The 23,541-nt window shown below is 43.8% G+C and overlaps 1 long non-coding RNA gene across 1 annotated transcript; it reads right to left on the bottom strand.

Annotated features, from left to right (window-relative positions):
- Positions 1–1,340: 1,340 nt before the first annotated feature.
- Positions 1,341–3,051, bottom strand: LOC123134712 (uncharacterized). Its single transcript, XR_006465708.1, has 2 exons — positions 2,917–3,051; positions 1,341–1,592 (listed from the first exon to the last, which is right to left on the bottom strand). It is a non-coding gene; the product is annotated as an uncharacterized lncRNA (long non-coding RNA).
- Positions 3,052–23,541: the final 20,490 nt, after the last annotated feature.

Raw genomic sequence — 23,541 nt, 5'->3', positions numbered from 1 at the left:
GGGGTCAACCTCGGGCTGCACGGATTTTGATGCAGCGACGGATCTCGCCGTATCCGCGAGGACGGCGGCCGGAGAGGGAGAAGGAGACCGGAGAGGCGGCCGGCGGGGTCGGAGCGAGGCGGATCCGGGTGCTCCTGCCCGGATCTGACCGGGGCGGCAACCGGCGAGGTTAGCGGGCGGCGGAGCATCGGCGGCGGCCGGCGGCGCGGCCGGGAGCCTGGCGGCAGAGCTTGGGGCGCGGGGGCGCGGCCGGGGCCCGGTCAACGCCGAGGCGGCGCAGGGAGGCGGGGGCGGCGGCGACCCGGGCGAAGGCGGCGGAGGCCGGCCGGGCAGCGGCGCTCGCCGGCGGCGAGGTTGCGGCGACGAGGCGGCGGCGACAGCCGGCCGGGCGACGGAGGCGCGAGGGCCCGCGCGGGCCCGCCATGGGCTCCGCGGGCCGGCGGTGGAGGGTGGCGGCGGCGCGCCACGTGGCGAGCTCGGATTGGCTGCGGGCGGCGGCGCGGACATGTCCGGTGGGGGCGGACGCGTCCGGCTACGGGAGGAGGAAGAAGCTAGGGTTAGGGGGGATTCATCCGCGAATTTTGGGGGAGAGGGTGTTTATATAGGTAGAAGGAGCTAGGAGAGTCCAAATGAGGAGCGGTTTTCGGCCACGCGATCATGATCGAACGACCGAGAGCATGGAGCGGGTTAGGATGGGTTTTGGGCCACTTTGGAAGGGGTGTTGGGCTGCAACAAAAGAGGCCTTTACGGTTATCCGGTTAACCGTTGGAGTATCAAACGACCTCCAAATGGCACGAAACTTGACAGGCGGTCTACCAGTGCTATACCAAGGCCGCTTGGCAAACCTCGGGCCATTCCGAGAAAGTTTAACACCCGCACACGAAAAGAGACAAGAGGGGGACGCCGGAGGACATAGGGGTGCCGGATTGCAAAACGGACAACGGGGAAAGTGCTCGGATGCATGAGGCGAACACGTATGGAAAATGAGATGCACATGATGACATGATAAAATGCAACACGCAAGCAAATGACATGGCAAAGACGGCGAATAACTGGCGGACACCTGGCGCATCGAATCCGGGGCGTTACATAATCTTAGCTCACATTCTGTCTAGCTTTTGGTGGTACAGAACTGTAAGCCATGCTGCAGAGCTTATAGCATTATTCTACAACCAAATCGAGATGGATACTCTGCAGTTTTCAGAATGCTCAAGAAGACAAGCTTCCCGTAACTCTTAAACTGGTTTGTTCTGGGCAGTAGAATTTACATTTGAAGAGAAGGATGAAGCATTTGCTGATCCAGAAGGTTTAAGTTAACATTGCAGGTAAGATGTTCCAAGGATTCTCCACAGCTATGTTTGCATGCTTAATGTTCTTCCAAAGTTAATTTCGATACACATTAATTGTGCAGGTTAGTAATGCAGCATGGTAAGAAGGCCTATCTATAAGGGCAGAGAGCCCTCTTCCATGTCTTGACGTCGATATGTCTCAGATGCTTGACACATCGATCCTGACCATCACCATTGTCTCATTCTTTGCATACCGTCAGCAACTCCATTCCTAGAGATGTTTGCATCTTAGGCTTGAGCTACCTACAGTGTAAATAAAACTGATTATGGTTCACTGAGAATTTCATATTTACTGATTAGAGTATAGGAAACAATAAGTAGCATCAATAAAGCACATCCTAGGGGCATAAGGTTGTGTTGAAATAAACAATATGTTGATATGCATATGCAATTCCGACAGAGAAATCATTTTGTAACTACGGGTATGTATATGCATGGAGCTTCAGAACAAATAAACATTAGCCAAGAAGAAAATGAATGGATATTTGTTAACAAAGTAATAGTGTTCTTGTTAACTTGCAAGAGATGATCGGCAGCAAAATAGAAGATTGTAGAAAATGCTAGGAATAAATAAACAACTTGCAATCCTTAGTCCAGGTTTTGCTTCTCAAAGAAATGAAGCGCTCACTCTCTTAGAATTTGGTGCAAAACATACTACAATCTGAGAAATAAGCTTGTAGTTTTGCCCAAAACAACTAAATTTGTGGATGCAATCAAAAACGAACACATGGTCTAATTTTCATTCTGTTTGGAACATTCGGTACAATTTGCCATCCTCTTTCTCGAAGTATAATGTTTCTTTGTTGTTTTATGAGCATTAACATCAAAGGTTATGCCAGAAAATAGCACATACGATGCTGTTCAACGAGATGCAATGTTATAGATTTATGATCTAGATGCTGACATAAGTGCACAACAAACAATCTTGGTCGATAAATACTCCAGAAGCACATTTACATATAAAGTCTGGTTTATGCTAGGGAAAATTAATAAGGAATAACATCAACGAACAATACATTTTCAAAGCTTTATAAGTTACATACACTGACAGACTTGCATGCATGCTTGAAAAAATTAGAGCAGATACCCCTTTTCAAGTACCAGTATATACATATACACCCAACCCTTAAAAAAACCGAGATTAGATTTTCTACCTCTCTTTATGAGTATAAACCTTTTGATTCACTGCATATACCATTTTCTCGAACGGAACTGAGGCAATGTCCAGTAGAAGTTTCTAGATTATTTTGTTATCCAGTAAATATCCAGTCAAATAGATCAAGAAATATTGAATGCCCTTGATGGTACCAAAAATAAATAAAAATCCGACTCACAACTATGGTGGAGGGGCTAATCGAAGAATGGGTGTTCACACCAAGATCAGTGTGAAGTTAAGCAGGTTTTGAATCTAGTCAGACCCTATGTGCCCAAAATCATATTTAGGATAAGCAATCAAGTATATATACTCCACCAACTAAACAATTTGCAAAGAAAAAATTTTATAAAGCTTTAATATAGATGCATCTGAAGTCATGAACTAGATCGGCGGAACACTTTTTTGATATACCTGTCATAGTGCCTTGATTGTCGACAGCAGATGCTTTCTTCTGAATATGCAATAGATAATTGAGCTTTGTCGTTGCCGATTGCTGCTGATATCTCGGCGTGACAAAGTCCCATTGAGCATCCTTTCTGATTAAATCCCAGGAAGATTTGGATAAAGAGCAAACAGGAACAAGAACAACATGAAATTTGACAATTAAAAACTTAAAAGAAGGAACACCAGATATTATATACTACAGACATGCAAAGGTATAGAGACCCTCCAGGGAGAAGTAATTGTTGCACTTCAACACCCCGAGTAAAGCTCAATAGTCAAAACACCTTAAGTGGTTGTTTGGATAACAAATATTAGCATTGAGTTTATAGAAAACGAGTTTTTAACTGATTTTTAGGAAAACCAGTTTTACAAACCTTTTTGTTAATACTCAGTTTATAGAAGACCACGTTTGGGTTGAAAAGAGTTCCCCATTCTCCCGTGATCTCGCCTTTCCGTCGATGGAACGCAGGTAATGGAGCTGGGTGGTTGATCTCGCCGGACGGCCGCGTACGCGCACACGTAGAAGCTTGGTACCATGGGCAAGCATCTGGAACGATTCGATCCGCCGGCTGCAAAATGTACGAAACATAGACGTACTTGAAAGACACATGAGGGTTCATGGCAAAAGCCTCCTCGGATCCATGTTCCTCTTGGTCGTTCACGCTGTATGCACGTCGACGTTCATGGCCATGGTGCCCCTGCCTGTGGCTATGCACCCTCGCCGTTGGGGTTAAGGACGAGAAAAGGCTTGTGCCAACGGGTGCAAACCCATTGGTCGACGCCAAGCTGCAGCCATATACGACTCCTCCTGCTTTGTTGTCGCGTGCCGACGGCTCGCCGCGAACGCACAACGAGCTGACCTCGACGGCGGCGACGACGACCAGAACGGATGACACGGAGGACGCGGCGGCCGTGGCACAGCGGCCAGACGAGGACATACGGCCACATGGTACGACTCACCGACGAGCCCATCACAGCCGGCGTCGTCTCACTGTCACTCGAGCAGGCCGGCGATATGTAGCCAAGGACATGGAAATGGCTGGACTTTGCTCAGGAACGGGCCCGCCAGGATCAGCAACAGAGAGGAACGAGGATATCAGTTTTTACAAAAACGACTAATAGTCGTTTTTTCCACAAACGCGAAATTCTGGGTTTTAGGAAATTCGGTTTTCCATATCCACGGATTAGTTAGGCTAGCCAAACGTGGTTTTAGGTTGTTAGGCCGTTTTCCTAGTTTATATAGAACGGATTTTCTACAAACCACCTATCCATACAACCCCAAGGGCAACAGTTCTAATACGGAGTACATAGGGGTGTATGCGCGTATATATATGCGCTTGTGTCTGTACTGATGCTCAAAAAAAAAATACGGAGTACAACTCTAGTTTCATTAGCTATCTCTGTAATAATTTATAAAATCAATTTCCACGCAATGTTCCTATCATCAATGAATTGTCTATAGGAAACGTAAGAACTACTTGATGTTTATTAATAACAGATCCATCTTTCTATACCAGCAAATTACTAATTAAAATCCCAGGATTTATTTCCCAATTAAATACCTGCTTCTCATGTGAATATATATACAATAGGGAGCAAAGTTAAAAATTCAGTGAAGAGAACGGACCTTGCTATTTTTGGACTTCTCGATCAACAAATGATTTTGATTGCTGACCGATACATGCACAAATTAGTAATTCCAGAAAATTTACCAAGCAAAAATCCAGAATCGTTTTGCAACTACGGATGCCTAGTGCCCTCAGTTGATCTTGAGTAACCTAAAATCTGTAGACAGTAGACACTCGTATGAATTCTTTACCAAAAAAAAAAGCATGAATTGACGAGATTCTGGAGATACTAGAAATCGTACATGCATGCAACTGGGTGGAAATGAAGGCAGCCGTGGGACAGCTTGTAGACTTACGAGTCGATGACCAATTAAGCACATCGATCAGGGTGAGCGAGGATGGAAAGGAGACAAGAGGGAGGAGTGGAGAGACCAGGCTTGGAAGCAGGCAGGGGCGGAGGCAGAGGCCTGGAATTTTGGACTGGGCTATATACTTAGGCATGTTGAGATGGCCTGAGAAAAAATAAGCCCAACAACATATTTGACCTAGTACGGTGCACAGACCACGCAGTTATTCCTAGTTGGTTCGCATCCCCGTCTCCCCGACACCCAGCCGCTCAGCCGCCCCATCCTCGCTGCCTCGTCGTACGTCTTCAGTCACCGGTCGCCGTCGGGAGCCCAGCCGGCCAGGAGGCTCCCCGCTCCCGCCTCTCCTTCCCGCCCGCCCAGCCCTCTGCGCCAACTGCGCCCCCTGGGAGCTGCGGCGACCCTGCCCTGTGCGGCTTCGCCCGTACCCCCGGCCACCTGGCGCCCCTGCAAAGCCGGCGGCAGCAAATCAGGAACCAGAGGTCCTGCCCCAGTTAACCTGATTTAAGTTACCGGAATACCCAATTTTTGATTTAGGTTTTGTTTTTTGCTATGCTATATGCTATCCAGTATATGAACCAAACACATACATAAGTTTGCACGTCATTTGTGCGCCAATTAGCCTTATTGATTTAAATAAATTCATATTGTGGAATTGCTGAAAAACTGAGAATTTTAGTAAGATTGTAAAACCATATTGATCTATTTATATATGGTATTGGTAATTACTTCGAATCGTTCACATAACATGTTTGTTGTTAAAAAAATTGGAGGACCACCCTGGTTTCAAATCCTAGATCCGCCACTGGAAGCAGGGGATCTCGGGTGCTCGGAGATGAAGTTCGAGCCATCGCCACGAGCAACGAAGGGGGCTGGGGATCGATGCGGACTGCGACACGGCCGCCGGCGGGCGAGGCCGTCACCCGCCGCGAAGCCTCCTGCAGCACAGCTCGCCTCGGTGCTGCCTCCGGCCAACCTTCAGGGGTCGACCAGCAGCTACCGCGAGCTCGCCGCCGACACCTCTCTCCGTCGCCGCCGAAACTGCTCGCCGCTTTCGATCCAAGAACTACGGGGGTTATCCGTTCATTTCCTTTTTTTTCTTTGACGGAAAGAGTGGGTTTGCCAACCGTCGCTTGGAAAAAAAATAGTCCGGCTGGAGAGCCTCTGGCTTGAAGAGCGGTGCGATGGGCCAGGGAGAAGACCGGGGTGAAGAATTGCTTATTCTTCACCCTGGGTCTTAAATAGACTTTATATATATATATATAGGCAAAATTCTGGATATCAAAACGTACTGTGGTCTATTTCCCCCACCGTCTGGCAGCTTTGAGATTGCGGTTAGATTCAATAATTTATCTAAGGAAAATTGCAAAAACACCCATGTGTGATACGTCTCCAACGTATCTATAATTTTTGATTGTTCCATGCTATTATATTACCCCTTTTGGATATTTGTGCGCTTTATTTTACATATTTATATCATTTTTTGACTAACCTACTAAAGGAGGCCCAACCTGTATTGCTAGGTTTTTTTTGCCTATTTCAGTATTTCGAAAAAAGGAATATCAAACGAAGTCCAAACGGAATGAAACCTTCGAGAGCGTGATTTTTGGAACGAACGTGATCCAAAGGACTTGGAGTGCAAGTCAAGAAGCAATCGAGGCGGCCAGGAGATAGGAGGGCGCGCCCCCTGGTCTCATGGGCCCCTCGGGCGGCCACCGATGTACTTCTTCCTCCTATATAAGCCTACGTACCGCGAAAACATCGAGGGAGCCAACGAAAAACAATTTCCACCGCCGTAACCTTCTGTATCCGCGAGATCCCATCTTGGAGCCTTCGTCGGTGCTCCGTCGAAGGGGGAATCGACCATGGAGGGCTTCTACATCAACACCATAGCCCCTCCGATGAGTTTTGAGTAGTTTACCACAGACCTTCGGATCCATATTTATTAGCTAGATGGCTTCTTCTCTCTTTTTGGATCTCAATACCATGTTCTCACCCTCTCTTGTGGAGATCTATTCGATGAAACTCTTTTTGCGGTGTGTTTGTCGAGATCCGATGAATTGTGGGTTTATGATCAAGTTTATCTATGAGAAATATTTGAATATCCTCTGAATTCTTTTATGTATGATTGAGTTATCTTTGCAAGTCTCTTCGAATTATCAGTTTGGTTTGGCCTACTAGATTGATCTTTCTTGCCATGGGAGAAGTTCTTAGCTTTGGGTTCAATCTTGCGGTGTCCTTACCCGGTGACAGCAGGGGTTGCAAGGCACGTATTGTATTGTTTCCATCGAGGATAAAAAGATGGGGTTTATATCATATTGCTTGAGTTTATCCCTCTACATCATGTCATCTTTCTTAATGCGTTACTTTGTTCTTATGAACTTAATACTCTCGATGCATGCTGGATAGCGGTCGATGCGGTTTTTCGTGTTGAATTTTTGATATATTATACGTTTTTTTCCGACATTGTATGCAAAAGTTATAGCCGTTTTACATTTTCCCTACACTTTTTTCAAAACATGTCCAAGTTTAAGTTTTTTAATTTTCCTAACTAGTAGATGTAGTAATATAACTACATCTTGAAGAATTTTTTATCATTTTCTTTTGTATTTTTCAAAACTGAAATGGCGATACATAGAGTTTGAAAATTGCCCTTTAGTACCGGTTTGTGCCACGAACCGGTACTATAGGTCAAACCCCTTTAGTACCGGTTCGTGGCACGAACCTTTACTAAAGGTTAGCCCTTTAGTACCGGTTTGTGCCACAAACCGGTACTAAAGGTGATCACGGGGCCCCGGCCTGACGCCAGCCTGCCACCACTCCTTTAGTACCGGTTCGTGGCACGAACCGGTACTAAAGGTTCAAAACGAACCGGCATTAATGCATAGTCGTTTGAACCGGCACTAATGGTACCATTAATACCAGGCCAAAATCGAACCGGGACTAATGTGTCTCACATTAGGTCCTTTTTCTACTAGTGGTGTTACTCTTCTCGTGGCTATGGAGGCCGAGGCGCAATTTATTGTGGCTCCGATCTTGTTAGAAATAGGAGAGCTTAGTAGCCTTTTGACTTGTTTTGTTATTTAACATGGAGGCGGCTATCCCGGTTTCATCTCTTGGTTCAAACAAACGGTAATTTCCATTAGACCATTTCATTTCTTCGTCTAATTTGTGGCTAATGCAACAATCCCTTTCGTATTAAACTTGTAGGCTAATTCGGAGCCTATGGATGCCGAATTGAGACAAGTCGCCAATGGTTTTGACTATAAGGTCCGTTCATTTGACAAATACAACATCAAGGGGTATCACTTTCGTACCTATGACGAACCAAGAGAAGAAGAAGAAGAAGAAGAAGAAGAAGAAGAAGAAGAAGAAGAGGAAGAAGAAGAAGAAGAAGAAGAAGAAGAAGAAGAAGAAGAAGATTTTTTTTCTTCTCTTTCTTTTTATCCTCTCCTCTTTTTTATCTTCTTCTTCTTCTAACTAAGGTAGGTAAAATGCCATTTTATTGCTAAGCTAGGTAAAAATGCTAAGTGTAGGTCATTTTAGAGCTAAGCTAGGTAAATAGGTCATTTTGGAGCTTACTAAGGTTATTATGTCATTTTCGAGGAAAATAAGGTAAGTCTATGTCATTTTGGAGGTAACAAAGATTATCATGACATTTTTTAGGAAAGTAAGCTAAGTATAGCTCATTTTTTGTCTAACTTAGGTAGTTATGCCATTTAGGAGGAAAGTAAGCTAAGCATGCATTTGTTAAGCAAAACACTAGAGAAAACTTACCCTCATCACAACAAATGCGATGAAGATCGCAACTAAGGTAATAATTGATCCAATGGCATAATGATACGTAGCACCAACGATTCTGCACACCCCCCCCCAATCTTGCCTCGGTTGGGAGATGCAAAATTAAGTGTTGCATTGGATTAAAGAAGTCCGGCGGAAATATCTTCTCTAACTTGCAGATCAACTCTGGCGCCAACTCTACCATTTCTTCTACCAGGTCAGGCGATAGTTCTTTAGCACAAAGAACACGGAAGAAATATCTCAACTCTGCCAGTACTAGCCACTCATCCTCAGGAATGAATCCACGCAACATCACTGGCATTACCCGCTCAATCCATATGTGCCAATCATGACTCTTGATACCAAATATCTTCAATTTTTCAAGACTGGCTCCCCTCTTTAGATTCACTACATACCCATCGGGGAACATCAACTACATTTTCACCCATAAGATAATTTCCCTCATAGCTGGCCTTCCAAGATTGAACCATGCCTTTGGCTTTGTCCAGTTCTTATTTCCATTCGGTGGTTGCATGTTTTGTAACGGTCTATGACATAGCGCCTCCTGATCGACTCTTGCCTTAGGATTATCCTTTGACTTCCCATCTATGCAAAACAATGTACCAAAAAGTGCCTCGGCGATATTCTTCTCAGTGTGCATCACGTCGATGTTGTGTGGGCAAAGGAGGTCTTTGAAGTAAGACAGATCCCACAAGCATGTCTTGTGAGTCCAGGCGTGTTGCAAATTATACCCTTTGAAATACCCTGGACGCTCTGGATCTGGCTCGAGGGCGTTTAACTAATCCAGGATCTCTTGGCCTGTCAACGGAGTTGGTGCAGAGTCTTTCACAACTCTACCTTTGATGAAGTTCTGCTTGTCTTTCCTGAACTTATGGCGAGGATGCAGGAACGGTCTATGCATGTTGAAGCAAGAAAACTTGCGACCGGCCTCAGGCCAACGAAACTGAAGAGCTCCCTTGCATGTGGGGCACGGGAACCTTCCATGCACACACCAGCCAACGAATAGCGCATACGCCGGCAAGTCATGCGTCGAGTACATGTACCATTCTTTTTGCTAAAGGCGTCGTATGTCTTGAACCCATTATCCCAGGCTTCTTGTAATTTGTCCTTCAGCGGCTGTATGTACATATACATATTCTTCCCCGGATAGTTGGGCCCTGGAATTATCAGCGTCAGGAAAATGATCTTTCTTTGGATAATCTGTCCAGGGGGGAGATTGAGTGGAATGAGAAATATGGGCCAACAACTGTATTGGGTTGCCGTCAGACCAAACACATTGAACCCATCCATGCTGATGGCGACTCGAGGATGCCTCGGATCTGCCGCTTTGTCATCATGTAATGCATCGAAGCGCTTCCACGCTTCACCGTCCAATGTGTGCACCATCATCAGCTTCCCATCTGCATCTAGTTGGGTTCTTTTGCCCGTTTTGTGCCATGTCGTCTGTCTTTCCGTCTCTTTGACCATGAAAAGATGTTGAAGTCTTGGTACGATTGGCATATACCAAAGAACATTAACGGGGATTTTGGTCTGCATCTTCTCACCCATACCGTTGTCTACCACAACATACCTGGATGACTTGCAAATGGGACAATAGTTCAAGTCCGCATACTCAAGCCTAAATAAGGCACATCCATTCTCACAGGAATATATCTTCTCCTAGGGAATCTTAAGCACACGGAGGATTTTGTCTGACTGGTACAGGTTTGCAGGTAGTACATGGCCTTTGGGTAGAAAACGTCCAAATATTGTCATCATCACATTGTAGCATTCTCTGCCCTAGTTGAATTGAGCCTTCACAGCCATTATTTGTGAGATGGCATCCAGCTGACAAAGATCAGTGTGCTCGTGGAGAGGACGTTCTGAAGACTCCAACATTTCATTGAAGGCCTTTGCAAATTCCTCCATCTCATCGTCTGAGTCCCGACCATCATCAAAGTCTTGCATCATGTCTTGCATCCCGGTACCATGCTTGTCAGTGCGATGACGAAGCACCTCAACTCTGGCGTGTTAGCCAGACTCGCCATGAAATTTCCACACCGTATAATCTGGCGTAAAACCCCTCTTCTACAAGTGTTTGCTCATTTCATCCTATGACCTCTTGTGCCAATTGTTGCACCCGACACAGGGGCGCCAGGTTGTCCTCTGGCCATTTGCAAATGCGGCTCTCAGAAACCCCTTGGTTTTTGTTAACCATTCAATGGTCATGTCTTTCTGACTAATGTGACCAGTGTACATCCATGCACGATCACTCATCTTGCTACTGGACACATAAGAAATATATATATATATATATAAGTTAATCATCATGTATATATTCATCAGTTAATGGAGTTTGTCACTTTTATTACGTCCATGCAACCTAGACGCTAATAGGTAAAGATAGGTCCTAATCCCAGCTGAGTATGTGTAGATTGGGTTCGTTTTCCCATGCTCTGCTCCGGATCCGACGCAAAATTTCGGCAGCACCTCCCCGCTGTTTCTTGATACACGTCTCGGCAATAAGCAGAGAGGATGTGTACCCAGAAAACAACAGGGGGGCACTGATGAAATTCTGCATCAGATCCGGAGAAGAGCATATGGGAAAACGAACCCAATCTACACATACTCGGGCTGTCCATGGATAACGTTGGACAATTCTAAAGAATCACGGTTATAAATATGCAAATGCATGCATATTTAAATATGTAACCCTTTCAAACGGGATACGCATAGTGGTCACGCATACTGATGATTGAAGAAACCTATAGCTAGCAAGTTTCATCGGCACGAAGACCGGAACAAAGCAAATCAAGGGGGGGAGATGGAATTTGTGCTAACCCACGAACGCAGGGGCGGAGCTCGTCGAACACTAGGCCCTCGCAGCAACGAAAAAACTGCACATTTAAATCGAAAGATGAGTTTCATAGCAATATTGTTTTTTCTGTCAACCTAACTAAATATTTACAACAGGACGAGCGGGTTAGGGGTTCCTCGGCGTCGATAGAACCCTAAATAGCAAGTATCATCGGTGCAAGATACATGAGGCAGTTGGCGTCGAACACTAGATCAACTTCCCACAAGTGACGCCGGCGCCCGGCGTCCCGCAACAATAGTTCTGGTGGCCGATGACGGTCGAACACCTTGGCAAATTTGTCCGGCAGCCTTTGTATTGAGGATTAAAGCCAAGTTTTGAAAGTTCAAACAACCAAACCGACTTGATCAGTTTGGTTGTTTCAAGTTTCAACACTTGGCTTTAATCGTCATCTCAGAGGCTGCCAAACAAATTTGCAATGGTGTTCGACTGCCATCAATGCCGAGAACTGTTGCTGCGGGACGAAGGATGCCTGTGTCACTTGTGGGAAGTGGATGTAGTGTTTGACACCGACGGCCACATGTATCTCGCACTGATGATACTTTCTATTTGGGGTTCCATCGACACCGAGGAACCACCTAACTCGCTCGTCCCCGGGCGCCCTAAATTAGCATGCATTCAATAAGCAAAACTACATCATCTCTTGCGTTCGTACATCGTCGAATATTGTCACTAATACATCTCGAATAGTATCATACATATAACATCGCTAATACAGCTAGAACCCTAGAGACCGACGGGTATCGGCGCGGGCAGTGGGCACCCAAAGACAGGGAACCATCACGGGCCGGGATCATAGCTCCAGTGAGATCCTTGAAGAACCTGCCAGGTATTGTCAAACCTTCCCTCCAACGCAACCATGTAGCGACGGACGTGCTCGTCCTCCTCGCTGACACGGTGACATACCACCTTCGTGGTGTCCGAAAGCCTCGGCACCGTCACTGGCCCATGCGACCGCCACCAAAGAAGGTTCGGGTCAACGACGGGCTGGCCCCTCACCAACTTGCGCATCCCGGAAGGTAGCATCTCCCAGTACCAGCCCGGCGGAGCCCAGTCTCGAACATGGCCCCTCTGATCAAGCAGGACTCCTCCACCGAGTCGATGATGAGGATGTGGGATATGCATCATCGACGTCGATGCGGGAATAAATGCTTTAACTAAAAAAATAACAACAAATGTGACATGTTCAAAATAAACCAGAAACTTAACCTAAACTAAGCCTAAACTTCCTTCTTTCTTTTTTCTTCTTTCTTCTTAACCTAAACTTAACATAAACTAAATCTAAACCTAAAACTAAAAAATAGAAACAAAACCTAAACTAAATTATACTAAACCTAATTAAACTAAATCTAAAAAACAGAAGAAAAAAGAAGAGGGATGTCTCACCTTCGGGCGGGCGGGGTGGCGGGGCGGGGCGAGGCGACGCGGCCGCGCCGGCGCAGCGTGGCGGGCGGCCAGGGCGGCAAGGTGGGCCAGGCCGGCGCAGCGGGGCGGGGCTGCCAGGGCGGCATGGCGTGGCGAGGCGGAGCGGCCGGGCCGGCGCGATGGGGCGGGGTGGCCGGGGCGACAGGACGGGGCGGGGCAGCGGTGCGGGTAGTGATGAGAGAGAGGGAAGAGAGAGGGGAGGGCGAGGGCCTTTTGTCAGATAGGGCACAGCTCTTTGCTGTCTGCTAGCAGACGGTAAAGAGCCTAGCTAACGGACATTAATTTGGCCACTTTCTTTGCCGTCTGCTAGCGGACGGCAAAGTTTCTTTGCCATCCGCTAGCGGACGGCAAAGAAAGTGGCTGTTAGGTGGCTCTCGCTAGTGGGCCACCCTCCCTCTTTGCAGTCCGCTAGCCGATGGCAAAGATTCTACGCCGCCAGCAAGCTGGCGGCAAAGAGGCGGTTGACGGCAAACACTATCTTTGCCGTCAGCTCCTTCTTTGCCACCCATTTTTTGCAAGCTAATGGCAAAGACCCTCTTTGCTATCAGCCAGCTGACGGCAAAGAGCTGGCTGATGGCAAAGATCCAGATTCCAGTAGTGCGTGCTAGCAGCAAATGCAAGGAAAAGGACTGAATATGCTCAAACTTCATTTCCTAGTAATACACCAATGCCAAGTTTAAAAATTCCTAAGCCAAGGTCAAGGTCAGGCTCAAAGAAAAAACCAAAAGCAAGCAATCAGAGAAAGTCCACACATGTTGGTCGTTGACAACCAGCAAGCACTTAGACAAAATCCACACAAGAAGGAACTAGAAGCTCACAACCCAATGTTCCTCAACATTGTGTTTTCAACCTGGCGGCATACAAGAAGGCCTTGGAGAGCAAGGAAGGACCTGACATTTGATGTTTATTTGCTCGTTTTGTTGCTGTCAAATATTATGATTTATGTTCATGGTCTCTGAATTTTGTTCATGTGTTCCTTATGTACTCTGAAATTTACCATGGTGTACTGTCCAGTACATGTGTTTGGTACTGTCCATTTTCTATCATTAAAAATATGTTTGTTAGAGATGAATAGCTCCTTTTGATCATGTAAATAAACACTAGAGATGCCACAGGACCAACAACTCACAGTCAAAAGTTTGCTAATTCTGATCACCAAATAAAATTTCAGAAAAAATCAATCTTGTGAACAACATACAAACATTTCCTGATAAATTCTTGATACGTCTCCAACGTATCTATAATTTTTGATTGCTTCATGCTACTTTATCTACTGTTTTGGACTATATTGGGCTTTATTTTCCACTTTTATATTACTTTTGGGACTAACCTATTAACCGGAGGCCCAGCCCGGAATTGTTGTTTTTTTGCCTTTTTCAGTGTTTCAAAGAAACGGAATATCAAACGGAGTCCAAACGGAATGAAACCTTCGGGAACATGATTTTCTCATTAGATAAGATCCAGGAGACTTGGACCCTCCGTCAAGAAAGCCACGAGGCGGTCATGAGGGTGGAGGGTGCCCCCCTTGGGTGCCCCCCTACCAAGTGGGCCCCTCGAAGCTCCACCGATGTACTCCTTCCTCCTATATATACCTACGTACCCCCGTATGATCAGAACAGGAGACAAAAACCTAATTCCACTGCCGCAACCTTCTGTATCCACGAGATCCCATCTTGGGGCCTGTTCTGGAGCTCCGCCGGAGGGGACATCCACCACGGAGGGCTTCTACATCATCACCATAGCCCCTCCGATGAAGTGTGAGTAGTTTACTTCAGACCTTCGGGTCCATAGCTAGTAGCTAGATGGCTTCTTCTCTCTTTTTGGATCTCAATACAATGTTCTCCCCCTCTCTCGTGGAGATCTATTCGATGTAATCTTCTTTTTGCGGTGTGTTTGTTGAGACCGATGAATTGTGGGTTTATGATCCAGTATTATCTATGGAAAATATTTGATTCTTCTCTGAATTATTTTATGTATGATTGAGTTATCTTTGCAAGTCTCTTCGAATTATCCTTTTTGGTTTGGCCAACTAGATTGGTAGTTCTTGCAATGGGAGAAGTGCTTAGCTTTGGGTTCAATCTTGCGGTGTCCTTTCCCAGTGACAGAAGGGGCAGCAAGGCACGTATTGTATTGTTGCCATCGAGGATAATAAGATGGGGTTTTTATCATATTACATGAATTTATCCCTCTACATCATGTCATCTTGCTTAAGGCGTTTCTCTGTTTTTAACTTAATACTCTAGATGCATGCTGGATAGCGGTCGATGAGTGGAGCAATAGTAGTGGATGCAGAATCATTTCAATCTACTTGTCTCGGACGTGATGCCTATATACATGATCATTGCCTAGATATACTCATAACTATGCTCAATTCTATCAATTGCTCAACAGTAATTTGTTCACCCACCGTAGAATACTTATGCTCTTGAGAGAAGCCACTAGTGAAACCTATGGCCCCTAGATCTATTCTCATCATATCAATCTCTATCACTTTATTTACTTGCTTTGTTCTTACTTTGCCTTTTTCTTTTCACTTTGCATCTATCTATCAAAAATACCAAAAATATTATCTCTATCAGATCTCACTCTCGTAAGTGACCGTGAAGGGATTGACAACCCCTAAGCGTTGGTTGCGAGTTGCTATCGTTTTGTGTAGGTACGAGGGACTTGTGCGTGGTCTCCTACTGGATTGATACCTTGGTTCTCAAAAACTGAGCGAAATACTTACGCTACTTTGCTGCATCATCCTCTCCTCTTTGGGGAAATCCAACATAGTGCTCAAGAGGTAGCAATAAGAATTTCTGGCGCCGTTACCGGGGAGGCTCACGCAAGCAAGTCAACCATACCAAGTACCCATCGCAATCCCTATCTCTCGCATTACATTATTTGCCATTTGCCTCTCGTTTTCCTCTCCCCCACTTCACCCTTGCCATTTTATTTTCCCTCTCTTTCCCAATCTCCTCCTCTCTTTCCCATTTGCCTTTTTCTCGTTGCCTTTCTGTTTGCTTGTGTGTTGGATTACTTGTTGCCATGGCGCAAGATAATACCAAATTGTGTGATTTCTCGAATACCAATAATAATGATTTCCTTAGTACTTCGATTGCTCCTCTTAATAATGATGAGTCTTCTGAAATCAATACCGCTTTGTTGAATCTTGTTATGAAAGATCAATTCGCCGGCCTTCCTAGTGAAGATGCCGCTACTCATCTAAACAATTTCGTTGTTTGTGTGATATGCAAAAGAAAAAAGATACGGATAATAATATCGTCAAATTGAAGTTATTTCCGTTTTCACTTAGAGATCGTGCTAAAGTTTGGTTTTCATCTTTGCCTAAAAATAGTATTGATTCTTGGAACAAGTGCAAAGATGCTTTTATCTCTAAGTATTTTCCTCCCGCTAAGATTATTACTCTTAGGAACGACATCATGAATTTTAAACAACTCGATCATGAGCATGTTGCCCAATCTTGGGAAAGAATGAAATTAATGCTTCGCAATTGCCCTACTCATGGTTTGAACTTATGGATGATTATACAAAACTTTTATGCCGGATTGAATTTTGCTTCTAGAAATCTTTTAGATTCGGCCGCGGGAGGCACATTTATGGAAATTATGTTAGGGGATGCTACCAAATTGCTTGATAATATTATGGTTAATTATTCTCAATGGCACACCGAAAGATCTTCTAGTAAAAAAGTGCATGCTATAGAAGAAATCAATGTTTTAGTGAAAAGATGGATGAACTTATGAAGATGTTTGCTCCTAAAAATACTCCTCTTGATCCCAATGATATGCCTTTATCTACTTTGCTTGAGAATAATAATGAATCTATGGATGTGAATTTTGTTGGTAGGAATAGTTTTGGAAACAACGCTTATAGAGGGAATTTTAATCCTAGGCCTTATCCTAGTAATCCTTCTAATAATTATGGAAATTCCTACAACAACTCTTATGGAAATTTTAATAAGATGCCCTCTGAATTTGAGAGTAGTGTTAAAGAGTTTATGAATTCACAAAAGAATTTTAATGCTTTGCTTGAAGAGAAATTGCTTAAAGTTGATGATTTGGCTAGGAACGTTGATAGAATTTCTCTTGAAATTGATTCTTTAAAGCTTAGATCTATTCCTCCTAAGCATGATATCAATGAGTCTCTCAAAGCCATGAGAATTTCCATTGATGAGTGCAAGGAAAGAACCGCTAGGATGCGTGCTTCCAAAGATGCCTTTATTAAAGCGTGTTCTTCCAATCCCTATGAAAATCCAGATGAAGATCTAAAAGTTATTGATGTGTCACCCATTAAATCTTTGTTTTGCAATATGAATCTTGATGAATCTGATTATGATCTTCCTTTACCTATAAGGCGTTCTAAGAATTCGGAGTTTCTAGATCTTGATGATGAATTTGATGAAAGTGGGGTTGAAATAAATAAAAACCGTGATGTTGCTAAACCCACTATTTTGGATCTCAAGGAATTTAATTATGAAAATTGCTCTTTGATTGGTTGTATTTCCTTGTTGCAATCCGTGCTAGATTCTCCTCACGCTTATAGTCAAAATAAGGCCTTTACCGAACACATTGTTGATGCTTTGATGCAATCTTATGAAGAAAAACTTGAGTTGAAAGTTTCTATCCCTAGAAAACTCTATGATGAGTGGGAACCTACTATTAAAATTAAAACTAAAGATTATGAGTTCCACACTTTGTGTGATTTGGGTGCTAGTGTCTCTACTATTCCCAAAACTTTATGTGATTTGCTAGATTTCCGTGATTTTGATGATTGCTCTCTAAACTTGCATCTTGCGGATTCCACTATTAAAAAGCCTATGGGAAGAATTAATGAGGTTCTTATTGTTGCAAATAGGAATTATGTGCCCGTAGATTTTATCGTTCTTGATATAGATTGCAATCCTTCATGTCCTATTATTCTTGGTAGACCTTTCCTTAGAACGATTGGTGCAATTATTGATATGAAGGAAGGGAATATTAGATTCCAATTTCCCTTAAAGAAGGGTATGGAACACTTCTCTAGAAAGAAAATAAAATTACCATATGAATCGATCATGAGAGCCACTTATGGATTGCCTACCAAAGATGGCAATACCTAGATCTATCCTTGCTTTTATGCCTAGCTAGGGGCGTTAAACGATAGCGCTTGTTGGGAGGCAACCCAATTTTATTTTGTGTTTTTTGTTTTTCCTTCTGTTTAGGAATAAATAATCCATCTACCTTCTGTTTGGATGTGGTTTTATGTTTTAATTAGTGTTTGTGCCAAGTAGAACCTATAGGATAACCTACGATGATAGTTGATTTGATTCTGCTGGAAAACAGAAACTTTGCGCGCACGAACTTAGTTATGATAAATCACAGGAACGTGATTTTGCGTTGATTCTTTTTTCTACTGATCAATAAACAAATTTTCCAGGACTTCCTATTTTGGTAGAAGTTTTAGAGTTCCAGAAGTTTGCGTTAGTTACAGATTGCTACAGACTGTTCTGTTTTTGACAGATTCTGTTTTTCGTGTGTTGTTTGCTTATTTTGATGAATCTATGGCTAGTAAAATAGTTTATAAACCATAGAAAAGTTGGAATACAGTAGGTTTAACACCAATATAAATAAATAATGAGTTCATTACAGTACCTTGAAGTAGTCTTTTGTTTTCTTTCTCTAACGGAGCTCACGAGATTTCTGTTGAGTTTTGTGTTGTGTAGTTTTCAAGTTTTGGGTGAATTCTTTTGATGGATTATGGAACAAGGAGTGGCAAGAGCCTGAGCTTGGGGATGCCCATGGCACCCCCAAGATAATCCAAGGACACTAAAAAGTCAAAGCTTGGGGATGCCCCGGAAGGCATCCCCTCTTTCGTCCACTTCCATCGGTAATTTACTTGGAGCTATATTTTTATTCACCAACATGATATGTGTTTTGCTTGGAGCGTCTTGTATTATTTGTGTCTTTGCTTGTTAGTTTACCACAATCATCCTTGCTGTACACACCTTTTGAGAAATCCATACATGATTTGGAATTTGTTAGAACACTCTATGTGCTTCACTTATATCTTTTGAGCTTGATAGTTTTGCTCATACTGCTTCACTTATATCTTTTGAGCATGATAATTTTTGCTCTGGTGCTTCACTTAGATCTTTTAGAGCACGGTGGTGGATTTTTTTAAAGAAACTATTGATCTCTCATGCTTCACTTAGATTATTTTGAGAGTCGTTAATAGCATGGTAATTTGCTTAATGTTAATATACTTGGTGTTCAAGATATGTGAAACTTTCTTTTGAGTGCGTTGAATACTAAGATAAGTTTTATGCTTGATAATTGTTTTGAGATATGGAGGTGATAATATCAAAGTCGTGCTAGTTGGGCGATTATGAATTTGAGAAATACTTGTGCTGAAGTTTGCAAGTCCCGTAGCATGCACGTATGGTTAAAGTTGTGTAACAAATTTGAAACATGAAGTGTACCTGGCTTATGCATCCTTATGAGTGGCGGTCAGGAACGAGCGATGGTCTTTTCCAACCAATCTATCCCCCTAGGAGCATGCGCGTAGTACTTGAATTTTTTATGACTTCTAAATTTTTGCAATAAGTATATGAGTTCTTTTGACTAATGTTGAGTCCATGGATTATACGCACTCTCACCTTTCCGCCTTTGCTAGCCTCTTCGGTATCGTGCATTGCCCTTTCTCACCTTGAGAGTTGGTTCAAACTTCGCCGGTGCATCCAAACCCCGTGATACGATACACTCTATCACACATAAACCTCCTTATATCTTCCTCAAAACAGCCACCATACCTACCTATCATGGCATTTCCATAGCCATTCCGAGATATATTGCCATGCAACTTCCACCATCATCATCATGACATACATTACTTTTGTCATATTGACATTGCATGATCATGTAGTTGACATCGTATTTGTGGCAAAGCCACCATGCATTATTTTCTATACATGTCACTCTTGATTCATTGCACCATCCCGGTACACCGCCGGAGGCATTCATATAGACTCATATCTTGTTCTAAGTTTCGAGTTGTAATCCTCATGTTGTAATCAATAGAAGTGTGATGATCATCATTATTAGAGCATTGCCCAAATAAATAAATAAATAAATAAAAGAGAGAAAGTCCAAAAGAAAAAAAGAAAGGCCAAAGAAAATAAAAAAATAAAAAGAGCAATGCTACTATCTCTTTTTCCACACTTGTGCTTCAAAGTAGCACCTTGTTCTTCATGTAGTGAGTCTCATATATTGTGCTTCAAAGTAGCACCTTGTTCTTCATGTAGTGAGTCTCATAAGTTGTCTTTTTATACTAGTGGGAATTTTTCATTATAGAACTTGGCTTGTATATTCCTACGATGGGCTTCCTCAAATTCCCTAGGTCTTCATGAGCAAGCAAGTTGGATGTACACCCACTAGTTTTTCTTTTGTTGAGCATTCATAGCTCTAGTGCATCCGTTGCATGGCAATCCCTACTCCTCATGTTGACATCAATTGATGGGCATCTCCATAGCCCGTTGATTAGCCTCGTCAATGTGAGACTTTCTCCTTTTTTGTCTTCTCCACACAATCCCCATCATCATATTCTATTCCACCCATAGTGCTATATCCATGGCTCACGCTCATGTATTGCGTGAAGGTTGAAAAAGTTTGAGATTATTTAAGTATGAAACAATTGCTTGGCTTGTCATCGGGGGTATAGAAGTTGGGAACATCTTTGTGTGACGAAAATGAAGCATAGCCTAACTATATGATTTTGTAGGGATGAACTTTATTTTGCCATGTTATTTTGAGAAGACATGATTGCTTTGATTAGTATGCTTGAAGTATTATTATTTTTGTGTCAATGTGAAATTTTGTCTTGAATCTTTTGGATCTGAATATTCATATCACAATTAAGAAGATTTACATTGAAATTATGCCAAAGTATCACTCCACATCAAAAATTCGTTTTTATCATTTACCTACTCGAGGACGAGCAGGAATTAAGCTTGGGGATGCCTGATACGTCTCCAACGTATCTATAATGTATGATTGCTCCATGCTACTTTATCTACTGTTTTGGACTATATTGGGCTTTATTTTACACTTTTATATTACTTTTGGGACTAACCTATTAACCGGAGGCCCAGCCCAGAATTGTTGTTTTTTTTGCCTTTTTCAGTGTTTCGAAGAAACGGAATATCAAACGGAGTCCAAACGGAATGAAACCTTCGGGAACGTGATTTTCTCATCAGATAAGATCCAGGAGACTTGGACCCTCCGTCAAGAAAGCCACGAGGCGATCACGAGGGTGGAGGGCGCGCCCCTACCTCGTGGGCCCCTCGAAGCTCCACCGACGTACTCCTTCCTCCTATATATACCTACGTACCCCCGTACGATCAGAACAGGAGCCAAAAACCTAATTCCACCACCGCAACCTTCTGTATCCACGAGATCCCATCTTGGGGCCTGTTCTGGAGCTCCGCCGGAGGGGGCATCCACCATGGAGGGCTTCTACATCATCACCATAGCCCCTCCGATAAAGTGTGAGTAGTTTACTTTAGACCTTCGGGTCCATAGCTAGTACCTAGATGGCTTCTTCTCTCTTTTTGGATCTCAATACAATGTTCTCCCCCTCTCTCATGGAGATCTATTCGATGTAATCTTCTTTTTGCGGTGTGTTTGTTGAGACCGATGAATTTTGGGTTTACGATCCAGTATTATCTATGGAAAATATTTGATTCTTCTCTGAATTCTTTTATGTATGATTGAGTTATCTTTGTAAGTCTCTTCGAATTATCCTTTTTGGTTTGGCCAACTAGATTGGTAGTTCTTGCAATGGGAGAAGTGCTTAGCTTTGGGCTCAATCTTGCGGTGTCCTTTCCCAGTGGCAGAAGGGGCAGCAAGGCACGTATTGTATTGTTGCCATCGAGGATAACAAGATGGGGTTTTTATCATATTGCATGAATTTATCCCTCTACATCATGTCATGTTGCTTAAGGCGTTACTCTGTTTTTAACTTAATACTCTAGATGCATGCTGGATAGCGGTCGATGAGTGGAGTAATAGTAGTAGATGCAGAATCATTTCGATCTACTTGTCTCGGACGTGATGCCTATGTACATGATCATTGCCTAGATATACTCATAACTATGCTCAATTCTGTCAATTGCTCAACAGTAATTTGTTCACCCACCGTAGAATACTTATGCTCTTGAGAGAAGCCACTAGTGAAACCTATGGCCCTCGGGTCTATTCTCATCATATCAATCTCTATCACTTTATTTACTTGCTTTGTTTTTTACTTTGCCTTTTTCTTTTCACTTTGCATCTATCTATCAAAAATACCAAAAATATTATCTCTATCAGATCTCACTCTCGTAAGTGACCGTGAAGGGATTGACAACCCCTAAGCGTTGGTTGCAAGTTGCTATCGTTTTGTGTAGGTACGAGGGACTTGTGCGTGGCCTCCTACTGGATTGATACCTTGGTTCTCAAAAACTGAGGGAAATACTTACGCTACTTTGCTGCATCATCCTCTCCTCTTCGGGGAAATCCAACGCAGTGCTCAAGAGGTAGCAATTCTCAGCATGAAGCATTACTCATGTGAATTACAACAGGTCTACTCATTTCTAAATCTTGCTAATTTTCTCTACAAGTCTTCTACTACTGTTGTGTGCTTCAATTGCATCTCATTCACAAAAAACCTCATGCCCATCTCCGCGTGGATACCTTCTCCATGTGATCCTCAGGTTGGATGTGAGATTCCTCCAATTGCATCTTCCCTTTTTAGACGATTCACCATGTCGCCCAAGTCATCGAGCAGGACATCATGTCACTTATAGAACCTACAGTCCACACCCTCACATTGCATTGCAATCAGCATTCCAAGAAAATAAGCTCACATAAGAACAACAAGAACACACTTGGGTTGCCGAGTTGTTCAGGTAGAGCTAAATCATCTCATCCTTCATGCTACAGAACACAATGCCAGCCAATAAAATTCAGACATTCAGATTCAGAATCACCAACAGGCAGAACAGAGAAGCAAGCAGAGGTTAGTGGATGCCTGGTGCACATATCCGTACTTCAGCTTGTCGGAGTGCGGAGGCTGGGACTTGTGCATCGCCGCCGCATTGGAGGATGGGTCGTCGTCGGATGGGAAAGATTGTTGCTGCGGAACGGGTACCAAGGGGTTCCACGATTGAGCTGGAGGTGGCGTTCGTTTGGGGGCTCGACCGCGGGGTTGCGGGGTGGACGGCGGGCGGACGTGCACGGGGATGGAGCCGAGCATGGGAGAGGAGGTCTAGGACGAGAAGGCAAGAGCGACGAGGAAGAGGCGTCGCCGGCGGTAGCGGCGGCGGCATGGGGCACGATGCTTGTGGGCGAATGCACAACTGCGCGAGCTGAGCTCTATCACATGCCAAGACGACGCAAGATGAAAACTCGACGACAGGAGCGATGGCTACGACGGCAACGGCGGCGATGCAATTGCAGTAGGTGTGAACGGCGGCGCTGCGGCCCTTGTGATTTCCTCGCTGCCTACGAAGACGAAACAGAAGCGAGAATAATAGAGCCCCACATATTTCAGCGACCTG

This window comes from Triticum aestivum, chromosome 6B (genome assembly GCF_018294505.1).
Source record: "Triticum aestivum cultivar Chinese Spring chromosome 6B, IWGSC CS RefSeq v2.1, whole genome shotgun sequence".
In the NCBI taxonomy this organism is placed as follows: domain Eukaryota; kingdom Viridiplantae; phylum Streptophyta; class Magnoliopsida; order Poales; family Poaceae; genus Triticum; species Triticum aestivum.
This window is presented reverse-complemented; position numbering and strand designations above follow the sequence as displayed.